Genomic DNA, 10,248 nt, shown 5'->3' on the forward strand with positions numbered 1-10,248 from the left:
CACATTCCCACATGTTATGTACTGGTGGGGAAATACGATGCACCGACCTTTCAAAATCATCCAAAAGTCACTTCTTTAGCCATTTTGACTGAAACAATAAATGGGTGAATTTTAAGTTTTAGCCTCACATATGTTAAGGGACACGATATTCATTCAGGTTCCCATGGTCTGAGGATGAAATGCTATCAAAGGAGACACAGACCCTTGATTTTGCACACAAAGAGGTAGTCCTTCCCTGATACCAGGTCCCATAACACCAGTTGTAGATAAAAAGTATTTAATAACACGATCACACATTTCCCTCTTATTAGGTAGTGTACAAAATGGCAACCTGGAAGTCAATCATGTCCTTTTTCCCCCATTTTAAAAGTAAGAAAACTGAGTCTTACACAGAAGGGATTGATCTCAAGCCAGACACACTTTGTTGTCTTTTTAGAACTGTCAGCATCAAAAAAAAAAAAAAAAAAAAAAGAACTGTCAGCATCCTGCAATCTAAGAATCAACTCTACGCCTGGCAAACAGTAGAGATTCAATGAATCTTTTTGTTTTGTTTTTTTTAATGAGTATCTATGTAACACTTTTACATAGGTTAACCATTTATTCAGAGTGTTGACTTAACAAATAAATGTCTGATGAAGTCTGGGGAAGGGAAATCCTAATAGCTGAAAAGAAGATGAACTTATAATATAGATTTATAATTAGAAAACACATCTTCCTGCCCATTGCGTATATGCATGAGCTGTCAGTAAACTGAAAGGAGTGCAGAAAACAAGAATTTACAGTCCCTTGGGGCTAGTGCTGTACACAAAAGGGAGAGAGAGAGAAAGAGAGACTGACTGATTGATTCTTATCTGTATAATTCAGATCCAAATACACTCTTTCCTGAAATAACCAAAAATTGGGGAGAGTGAGGAAATAAGCTCTGACTTTACTTGCAATACAGAAAACACATTTGCACATCTTCAGAAAACAGGATCCAAGAAGAGATAAAAAAAAAATAAAGTTCATATTTTCGATTTGAAAATCACAGTGTTAAATGCCAAATCCATATGTATGAGTCTCTCTTGACCTGGGGAACTCTGTCTCGCCCTTCCTCCATCCTGATGCCCAACTGGAACCAGATCTGAATCTACTTCTACACTGAAGGTCCTCGGTTGGAGCAGTTGTAATGAGACCATTTTTTATAGTCAATTCAGTATTAGCCATCAGTCAGTTTCTGTCTTCAGTCAAGCTGTCTATGTGACTAAAGTCTTCTTTTCCATTGGTGGTTGGCACATATTCCAATTATAGGAGACATGGAGTGTAAGAAAATATTTAGGACCACACTCACAGTTTGGGTCACTGAGTCATCATATTTATAGAATAGCATCACTTAATATTCCCCTTAAGAAGAGAAAAGCTACATTTTTGAAAGTGAAATACCCTGACTTATCTATTAGTACTTTTGTCTTTTAAAAAGATGTTTATAAGAAGACTCTGAAAAGGTGGGGTGCCTGGGTGGCTCAGTCGGTTAAGCATCTGCCTTCAGCTCAGGTCCTGATCCCAGGGTCCTGGGATCGAGCCCCGCAAAGGGCTCCCTGCTCAGCGGGGAGTCTGTTTCTCCCTCTGCCCCCACCCCCACCCTGGCTCGTGCTCTCTCTCACAAATAAATAAATCAAATCTTACAAAAAAAAAAAAAAAAGACTCTGAAAGTGAGAGATGAGAGGCCTGCTGGATATCCAGATGGATCTTAAAGGGAAATATTACTGCTTCTTACAAGCAGGATTGCCATGTGTGTACTTCCTAAGTCTAGGGTTCCCTGTCTATAGAACTGCACACTTATGGGGCACCTGGGTGGCTCATTCGGTTAAGCATCTGCCTTCGGCTCAGGTCATGATCCCAGGGTCCTGGGATTGAGCTCCACATCAGGCTCCCTGCTCAGTGAGAGCCTGCTTCTCCCTCTCCCTCTGCCTGCCTCTCTGCCTATCTGTGCTCTCTCTGTGTCTCCCTGTCAAATAAATAATAAAAAATCTTTTTAAAAAAAGAATTGTACACTTATTACAACATTTTTAAACAGATGATTATAAAAAATCTTGAGGGAGAGTCTCAGTTTTTTTTTTTTACTAATTTCCATGATTTAGTTATTGCTAAAATTATTCTAAACCGTAATTTTCCTCCCAAGATAGTGTTCCTGGATGACTCTTCTGTAGTCCCATAACATTCCTCATATAGAATAAATATACCTCCTGTAATTATTTGCTTAAGGATGTATCTCTTGGGGAGTTGTTTTTTTTTTTTAAGATTTTTTATTTATTTGACAGAGAGAGACACAGCAAGAGAGGGAACACAAGCAGGGGGAGTGGGAGAGGGAGAAGCAGGCTTCCCGCGGAGCAGGGAGCCCGACGTGGGGCTCGATTCCAGGACCCTGGGACCATGACCTGAGCCAAAGGCAGGCCCTTAACGACTGAGCCACCCAGGCGCCCCTCTTGGGTAGTTTCTTAACATCAAAGACTATGTCAGATTCATCTCTGAATCTTCAATTCCTGTCCCCAGTGGACATTGATATATGTTGAATGATTGGATAGGTTTTTTGTTTTTTTAAAGATTTTATTTATTTATTTGAGAGAGAGAGAATGAGAGACAGAGAGCATGAGAGGGAGGAAGGCCAGAGGGAGAAGCAGACTCCCTGCTGAGCAGGGAGCCCGATGCGGGACTCGATCCCGGGACTCCAGGATCATGACCTGAGCCGAAGGCAGTCACTTAACCAACTGAGCCACCCAGGCGCCCGATTGGATAGGTTTTAATGAGTTAAGTAACCTTGAAATTTACTTGAAATAAATAGAAAATTACCTGGCATTTGGTTTAGAAAAAGAAATGAGTCACAAGAAAATGTAAATTAAATTAACTAAGTAAGCCTTCATTTGTTCATACCCATATCTCAACAAAACTATCCTGATTGGCCAATAATCAAATATATCTCTTCTCAAAATTCTAACTTATTTAAGAATGTGTTGCCTCATTGCACACCAATTTGATATTATCGTCCATGCCCTTCAAAATACAGGAAGGAAGGGCAGTGTTAATATATTTATTTTAAATTATGTATACTTATTTTTGGAATAGATAAATTTAGATGGTTCAAAATCTGAAGTGTACAAAGAGATATACTGTAAAAGTCACCTATCCATATCTGTCTCCTGCCACTCAGTACTTGCTCCACAGAAAGCAATGTTCCCAATATATTTTGTATATTTATAGAGGTAGTCTGTGCAAATGAAAGCAAACATATGCATACATTTTTTATACAGTTTATTCATTTTCTATTGCTGCTGTAACAAATAAAACCAAGGTTAAAACAACATCTGTTTATTATCTTACAGTTCCTTAGGTCTAAGTTTGACATGGGGCACACTAAGCTAATAAATGAAGATGACTGCAGGGCTGTGTTCCTTTCTGAAGGCTCCGGGAAGCATCCATTTCATTGCCTTTTCAAGCTATTAGAGACCATCCACATTCCTAGATTTGTGGTCTCCTATCATCTTCAAAGCCAGCAATGCTGGATTGAGTCTTTCTCATGCTGCCATTTCTTTGGTTCTGCAGCCAACGAAGGTCCTCCTTTTAAGGATTTGTATGATTTTATTGGGCACATCTAGATAATCCAAAATAATCTCCCCATCTGAAGGCCATTAATCTTATTACATCTGAAAATTTCTTGTTCTTGAAACTGGTTTCAAGAACAATTAGAGTATGGACAACTTTGGGGACTATTATTCGGCCTACCACAATGTTTCATGCATGCACACAGACACAGTTTTATTTTTAACATGAAACAGCACACCATAATTCTATTCTGCACTTTGCTTTTGTTATACAGTATTGGATACTTCAGATATTTTCCATATTTCTATATAAAAATATCTCATTCTTTTTCACAGCTGCATAGGTTCTTTTATTAAATGAATATACCATAATTTATTTCACTAGCAACATACTCATCTTTGTGTATTTTAAAGTGCATGTTTTGGGGCGCCTGGGTGGCTCAGTCATTAAGTGTCTGCCTTCGGCTCAGGTCATGATCCCAGGGTCCTGGGATCGAGCCCCGCATCGGGCTCCCTGCTCCATGGGAAGCCTCCTTCTCCCTCTCCCACTCCCCCTGCTTGTGTTCCATCTCTCGCTGTGTCTCTCTCTGTCAAATAAATAAAATCTTTAAAAAAATAAATAAATAAAGTGCATGTTTCTTTAAATAGGCCTTCCTGGCTAGACAGTCACATTTGTGCAGTAATTAGGCCACTTACTACCATTTCCCTTTTTAGAAATATCATCCTGGTAAATGCCTAGATGTTTTTATTAGTTATCAATATTCCTTTCTTAAATGTATAATGCCCTGTGATTTAACCCCTTGAAAGGATATCATCTATCTTTTCCTGTTTCTTTCAGGTCTTCATTGTTTTTCATGTCGGATTCTTTTTACCCCAGAACCAATCTTACTGGGTTTGAGGAAGTGTGGTGGGCATACAATCATCTTCCTTTTTCCTTTCTTTTCTCATTCTGTTTCTGTGGGTCCCATCACACTCTTAAGGTCACTTACTTTATCATCTTCCTCTTCTCTTACAGGCCGTTGTGGAAGCCATCATTTTTTCGACTATACTTCCTTCCTGAAATAGCAGGCATTGCTTAGCTACATAAATTTAGCTCTGTCTAGTGTGTTGGGATCAAGCCTGCTGATCATTATCCACTAATAATATGATTGATTTCCTATCAGTTAACTTTAATTTTCCTTTGTGAAAATGCGAAACTATCTAGGAGCACAAAACAAATTCTTCCTATCATTGTGTAAAGATGTTTGGGCATTAGTCACCAAATTTAATTGCCCGATGAAATGTTATCATCTGGAATCCGTAGACATTTTCCAAGATATTATTTTTTCAAAGCTTCTTGATCTTTGCTAGATTTGACCTTTGATTATTATTTATGAGATTTATCTTTTCTACTGTTGCAGTTTTTTTTTTCCTTCTCTGTCATTTGTTCTCTGCATGAGACTATTTAAAAAGCAGTTATAGGGTTTTCTGGGTTCTTTTTTAAATAACGCAATAAAAATAACACGTTCTTTGAATAAAAACTATAACAGAAACAGGAGAGAGAGAGACTTATGTTTCAGGAGTAAAGAGGGTATACGATTATTTCAAAAGCCCTTCTTAAACCATTATTTGATATGAGTAAAGGGTAACGGGTACCATAAAAAGTTAGACATTTTCACACATGATTATATTCCTATGTCCACATCATATGCAAAGTCCATATTCTTTTATTTGAAATTGCATTTAAGAAACATTGTAGGGCGCCTGGGTGCCTCAGTTGGTTAAGCGACTGCCTTCGGCTCAGGTCATAATCCTGGAGTCCCTGGATCGAGTCCCGCATCGGGCTCCCTGCTCGGCAAGGAACCTGCTTCTCCCTCTAACCCTCCCCGCTCTCATGTACTCTCTCTCTCTCTCTCATTCTCACTCTCTCAAATAAATAAATAAATCTTTAAAAAAAAAAAGAAACATTGTATATTGAGCAAATACTATAAATCGAAAAAGACAGACCTGTGCTCTGAAAAAGAAAAATGGAATCCAACTAGAACATTAACTGCTCCATAGGATGCTGAGGTAAAACTGGAATAAAGGAATTTGTTTAAAAGCCAACAACTGAACATATAGCTACAGGATCTCTTTACCTTAGATACAGGGCTCATATTGTTTTCCTTCAACAGTGTTTGTTTTCAAACAGCATGAAGTCTGAATAGACCCAATCTTCAAATCCAAAACACATATTTCTATAAATATTGCTTCGGGTTGATCGTATTTTGTTACCAGTGGGGGAAAAAGCTTCCATTTCCATGTGCAGTGAAATTGTGCCATGGGGGATGGTAAAATACAATTCAGGAAGCTAGTGTCAGTTGAAGCCAAAAGCTGAGGTGTCTCAACCACCAGATAGCTGGAAGGAGATTTACATAATATGCAGGAAGGTGCAGGACCTATGCTTCTGTTATATCCCTATTCCCAAATCTGTGTCTACGTCGCCTGACACTTTGATGAATGCACCATGGCAGGGCAAGCAAGAGAGCATTTGGAGATGAGGAGATGACAACTTTCTGTCTTTAAAACAATGAGCCCAGCTTGGAAGTATTCTCAGAATGTGGTTCAACTAAGTATGAACAAGTCCAAATTAAGGAGATTGTCTGTGAGTTGTGTGTACTCACTGCCTTCAGTATCTGAAAGCCGTTTTCCACTAAAAGTCTGACTATTCAGAATTCAAGCCCTATGCAACTAAGAAACTCCAAAAGAGGTAATGAACCATAAGTTATTGCCGTTAGATATTTAATACTCAATCAGGATGTGCTCTCTCAAGCATATCCCACCGGCATTACATTCATTCTGACAGTGTGGTACTGGTTCAATTACTTTGCTCATTTACAATAAAAGATTAATGAAAAGAGGTATATTTTAGTTCACAGAGATTAATTGCATCCCGTACTTTCCATACACTAGAAATATTCAACCCATAATCCTGATAGTTTTTGCATCAACAAGTGCATGGAAAATTAATAGACTTTCTGCTGCTGGAAATCTCAGAGGGTTTTCAGATAGAAATATCCAGGGAAAACAAGATTGAAAGTTGGCTTTGGGCTGCAAATGAATTAATTTACCTGCTTCTTTAAATTTACTTTTATGACATTTTGAATTAGCCACCATAGAGATATGTGTACTGTAAGTATTTTATATCTGCACATTTTTTTGTCAAGTATTTGTGAAGCAAATTCCCCTTTGAGATCTAATTCTACCAGAGAAAGCCAGGTATGTCAATACTTGGTAGATGTTCCAACATTTGGGGAGATCTTGACTATTAACATTTGACATTTTTTTTTTCTTCAGAGAAAACAGATGCCAAGTGTACTAGTACATTTATTTTGAATATTCTTTTAACATAAAGTTATTTGCCACTGGGAAATCCAGGTTTAAAATCTCAAAATGTCTCCCTGGTAAATAATTCCTAAGTTTTTACAAACTTTGTGAGTGTGGCACTCTATCTTCCAGTGCCTTGAACAACAAACATCTTTGCCTGGTGGTAAGCTGGAATAAAAAAGGAATTTAAATTTATTGAGTCTTATCTATTTTATACTAAGATTTTTTTTCAGATTTTATTCGACTTGACCCTTATTAACAATTTGGTTGTATTGATGTTTCCATTTCTCAGAGAATAAACTGAGGCTCAAAGAAGTGAAGTTACCTGCATGTGATCACACAATGACCTAGTAGCTAAACCTGGAGTTGGGCCCTTGTCTTTCTGTCTCCAAAGTCCATATTATGTTGTATAAATCAGATGAAAAATAAGAAAATCTCTGTGGCCCAGTCATCTCTTCTCTAAGCCTACTTTTGTTTGTTTTTCAAATGGTGATCATAACGTTTACTTGATACCAATATTTTGATGATGTAATAAGGCAGTGGTTACAAATGAAAACGGGGAAAGCGAAAGTACTCTATGTACAGATGAAAATAAATTATGAATGGATTGGGGTTTGATCCTTCAGTCCTGGAGAAATCGGTGTCATGGGCATTGACAAGTCTGTGTCTGAGAGCTTCCCTCAGTCCAAATGGGACAGTTGAGGGTCTCCTGTCTTCCTGTTTACAATGCAGTTTATTAATTGATTTCTCAATCAGAGCTATTCAGAAAACTTTCAACTGCAGAAGTTTCTAGTCTGTGTTTTCTGCAGACTGTTTTCCTATTGCTATAGGAGAGGTACGTCCTTTTCCACATATCCTTAAGTTTCTTTCTAAAGAGAGAAGGAGAGTCAGCCTAATTTTGGTTCCCCATCTCTTATGTACTTTCCAGGAACCCTACCCCAAAGTTCAATGACATCAGCCCTGAAAAGTAAACTGCTCGGCAGACCTTCCAATTTTTTCAGTGGCTTGTAAGGAGGAAACTGGTGGACCAGAGATAAATCTACTACTTCTGAAAACATACATATACATCATAAAATTTAAAGATGAATAAGACTGAGTTAACTCACAGAAACAATTCATCCTCTTTGTTATAAAGAAAATACTGCTTTTGTAGCACCAACCAACCTATTTCTCTGATTTATTTCACTGAATTTATTTTATTTCTTGGTAATGGTTGTATTGTGTCAAAAAGAAAGGAGCCCTTCCTTGTGTTTCCGTGAAGTAGAATATTTTGTAGCAGTTTTAAAATGAATTTGTTTCGAGATCTCCTAGTGAGCTCATTGGGAAAAAATGCATTTCATTTTAAGAAGGCAGTCTAGAAGCAGTGACCACAGAACAGGTGTTTTTATGTTTGTTGTCATACTTATGGGAGTTTTGGATGAGAAAGAACTGGTTGCTTCCCAATGATTTTGTTGTTTGCTTTACAAATGATGATTATGTTTCTATTCCACATAGAAGCCGCTGTGATTTTGAATTCCTTGCATGTTTTGCACCCGCACAAATAATTTATCTTAATACAGACTTTGTGTATTGTCTTTTAGAACTTTCTATTTAACAGCTATTAGGTATAATAACCCACCTGTGTAACCCTGGGCAAGTCTTTTAACCCACTTAGGCCTTAATTTCTTCATTTAGGGAGTAATGGAATTTGGACAGAGTGTGAGCCAACAAACACTATACGTCTATTAGGATGTGTTCCAAAGGACCTGGAGCTTAATACTTCATAAAATACAGACTGTGCCTTCAATAACCTCACCATGTAGTGAGAGTTGGAGGCAAGCAAAGAAGCAAGAACAGAACAGTCATCATCACCATGCTAGAGAGATGCATGAGGTCCTCGCAGAATAGGTTGGACAACGCTCAGGTGTGGTAGGTGCAAAAAGTCAGGAAGAGTGTCACAAAAAAAAAGGTCATACTTGACCTGCATCTTGAAGAATGACTAGTAGTTTGTGGGTCGATGTGAGGAAATGGATAGTCTAGAAAAGGAAAGTAACATAAACAGTGAAGAAATCGGTTATTAAAAAAATGGTGAAGGACAGCATAATGCTATTAGGGGGTTGGAATAAGCAGGAGAATGTGTCCGAGCAGTTAGAGACTCCAGAATAGGCCAAATCCTGTAGTGGCCCTGGGCCTGGTGGGATTCCTGAGCTTTATCTCAAAACTAAAAGGAAATCACTGATGAATATGAAGCAACATTAGGTATTATCACAATGTAGTTAACACATGTTAATTCTAAAGATTTCTACGATAAGTTTGTGAACTACTGAATAAAAGTGAAAGCCAGTTAAAAGCAAGAAGGAAGTATGGTAACCACCCTTCAGAATGAGGGCTGTGCTCCAAATGTCTTCAGTTGCATGTTGATGTATTACATCTTTTGAAATCTGCATTAGGTAACCTCATGTTTGATTTGTAACAAGTCCCTCAGTTGATGCTTGATGAAGGCATTAAAAATTACTTGTATTTGGCCTGAAATCTTCTAAGTCCTTGTGATAGTATACACAGAATATTTACATAAATTGTTTTTTTCTTGTTACAATCTCTAGCCATTGAGTTTGGCTAAATATAAACTCATTGAATTTTGCCAGGTCATCTCTTATCTTCACATCCTTAGGGTGAGTTATTTATTTTGTCTTCTAAGGAAGATGACTTGCCTTCCTCGATTCTCAAAATTTGAGTCGGCTTCAGGCTCCCATTGCATCCTTGTTCAGCAGAGAGCTGAAGGGTTTCCCAGCCACAGTAAGAATATCTCAGGTTATAGGTGTTCTCTTGGTGCCTTGACTTTGCTGTCATGATCATTATCTTGGTGTTTCAGCCCACTTTTGTCTGCTTAAAATCTTCTCATTCTGGTATTTAACATGTTTACCTTTTAATACATATCTTTATCTTATCTCTCTGGTCCTCAGGAGCCTAGCTATGGTTTTTATTTACTTAATATGATACATAATAGGGACTGCTAAATATAGACCCACACATTGTAGACATATCCTTCTTTTCCCTTTTATTTCCAATGAGTATTTGCTCTACAGCCTTCGTCCAAGACATTCATTGTGATTTACAGTGACTTTCGGTTAAAAAGAAATACATTCTCTGGGCACCTGGATGGCGCAGTTGGTAAAGTATCCGACTCTTGGTTTCCACTCAGGTCATAATCTCAGAGTCGTGAGATCAAGCCCTGCGTAGGGCTGGAGTCTGCTTAAAACACACTCTCTCTCAGGGCTCCTGGGTGGCTCAGTCATTAAGTGTCTGCCTTCGGCTCAGGTCATGATCCCAGGGTCCTGGGATCCAG

Source organism: Leptonychotes weddellii, chromosome 16 (assembly GCF_054177405.1).
Source record: "Leptonychotes weddellii isolate Sample4059 chromosome 16, ASM5417740v2, whole genome shotgun sequence".
Taxonomy (NCBI): domain Eukaryota; kingdom Metazoa; phylum Chordata; class Mammalia; order Carnivora; family Phocidae; genus Leptonychotes; species Leptonychotes weddellii.